Here is a 2,233-nt window from a genome sequence, read left to right on the forward strand (position 1 = left end):
TGATCTTTATTAAACAATAACACATGGTACGATGTTCAATAAATTATTGAGAATACAGAACACACACGAAACGAACAATGCATATCCTGCAAATGACCAAAAAAAATAAGGAAATGAAAATTACTAGACAAACGAAAACACTGAAAAAATAATATGCAAATTATTACGAAAATCTTGTTAGAAATGAAGCGACAGTAATTAACAAAGATAAATTATTCTGCATACCTTGTAAAGTTCCTAGGAATACACACTAAACGTTGAACAGAAACAAAAATATCTCTCATACCATGCAAAATTACAAAGAATCCTCAAAAAATGACCGACACTTAATATAAAATTTATTCATTTTGAATACCTTGCACAATGACTAAGTCATTCCGAAAGAATCATTCTTTTGTATCCCAGTGTGCTTTGCTGAAAAACATATTTTCACCCTTGGTTGAAGCACCCTGTATTTATTCCAGACTCCTCTTTTTGAGGAGCTTCTTCCCTTCTCTACCGGATTCTCTCTCTTTGTTGACCGACTTCGTATAAAAGAGTATTCTAGTCTGCACATAGAACTTCAATAAATTCGCAGTGGTCAACTTACTGTGCGCAACACAGCCAACGCGGTCAAATGAAAGGTTCTAAAGGATAAAAACGACACTGGAACAGTGCAACTCGTTGCGGCTGAGAAAAACAGTGAAAGCGTTTTTCAACGCAGTCACAAAGTCCGACAAGGTTTCAGCAAGGGTAAAGTAGACCGCCATGGTCAAAAGCTTTTGTGAAGCAAGACCTAGGGTTTTGCTCGGCCTGCAGCGGGAGCACACTGAGTTCTGCAGCACACTCAGAGCATTTTTTTTATCATTTTACGTGCAACAGAGTTAGCAATGTAATAGATCAGCGTACTGTCACTTTTTCCATTCACTAAGCTTCAGTGCTTCCCTATTGATGCTGCTTCTTTTGATGGGGCAGTGCGGGCAGGACATTGATTGTCGTGCCCTGTGGCTGTGATTATCGTGTCAGCGCCTCCCAAGTTGCCGCCATCTAGGAGTTCATCCATAAGACTTGAAATGTGGGTCTTATCTTGGCCTGAGGTCTCAGCCGACCTAAAGTGGCAGTTAACAGCTCTGGGGAAGAGTTCCCTGAGTTTAGGGGCTTTGCCAAGTTGTAAAAACTCTGGCAGTTTACAATCAGCAAAAACTTCTCCGGCGTAGGATGGTCATCGCACCCAGGATTTTCTCACGATAGAAAAAAAATTATTCATTTTCTCTTGACTTATGTTTGCAGTGAGAAGGTAGTCATACCCCAGTACAGACGTCTAGAAGGGAAAGCGTACTGCTTATCGTCAAACGCAGGCCCAAGGCTGTGCTTGCACTAATGAAACCACCGTTGTGCCCCCCCCCCCCCCCCTTGTTGGCATACATTTCCCACTCATTAGGGTAGATTAAAAAATCTGCTAAGAATGCAGCACGCCACTTCTGTGGTTTCAACGTTTTGGAGGGGATTCGAGCCGTCATAGCTAAAATAAGCCTCTCCATTAGCCTCCCAAAGTTCTCTGTTGGTGTGACGGATCTAAATGCCATATTATTCTTGCAAAAAAACAGGCCCTTGAGCACCTCCTTACTGAAAAGCTTGAAGGCCAAGTTGACCTTCGTCTTTTCGAAAGGATTAGGATAAAATTGTGCTTTCGTTTCGGTGGGCATAACCTTGAGTCTCACGTTTGCCTCATAATATTTCCACGCCCCCTCAACATGCTTCATGCGGACATGCCTATCAGGAGTGTGCACACCACTTGACACTGCAGTGCTTCAGATGCATTTGATAAGATGCGGGAAGTAGGAAAGAAAGTGTAAACTTCTCTTTCTGTCGACGAGATGATGCACCGTGCCGCGGATCTCCTTTGCGGATGCTAAAAGAAACATATGTATGTGCTTACACTTATAACAAAAAAGTATGAAGATATATTGAGCACTACTCTTGTCAGATTAAAACATGCATACCTTTTATGCCAAAAAATTTCCGCATACTTTGATTTCAGTAAGCTCCATCGCAGGTAACGAAGTCGACGAAAAGGCCAGCCTGCTCGGCGAGGAGAGTAGCCTCTAGAAGGATCTTTGAGACGGTGCCTGCCTTCACATTGCTCCAAGAAGCAAATGTTCCAAGGCCTTGAGCCCAGTCGCCTACAGAAGCAGTGAATATACATGCATAAAAATGAGGCTTGAATTAAAAATGATATTAATCAAAATAACGT

The 2,233-nt window shown here is 42.1% G+C and overlaps 1 pseudogene; it reads right to left on the minus strand.

Annotated features, from left to right (window-relative positions):
- Nucleotides 1-455: 455 nt before the first annotated feature.
- LOC115312520 lies at nt 456-1,904 on the minus strand (annotated as a pseudogene).
- Between the last annotated feature and the right edge of the window lie 329 nt (nt 1,905-2,233).

Source organism: Ixodes scapularis, unplaced genomic scaffold (assembly GCF_016920785.2).
Source record: "Ixodes scapularis isolate PalLabHiFi unplaced genomic scaffold, ASM1692078v2 PGA_scaffold0__279_contigs__length_252992795, whole genome shotgun sequence".
NCBI classification, from domain to species: Eukaryota; Metazoa; Arthropoda; class Arachnida; order Ixodida; family Ixodidae; genus Ixodes; species Ixodes scapularis.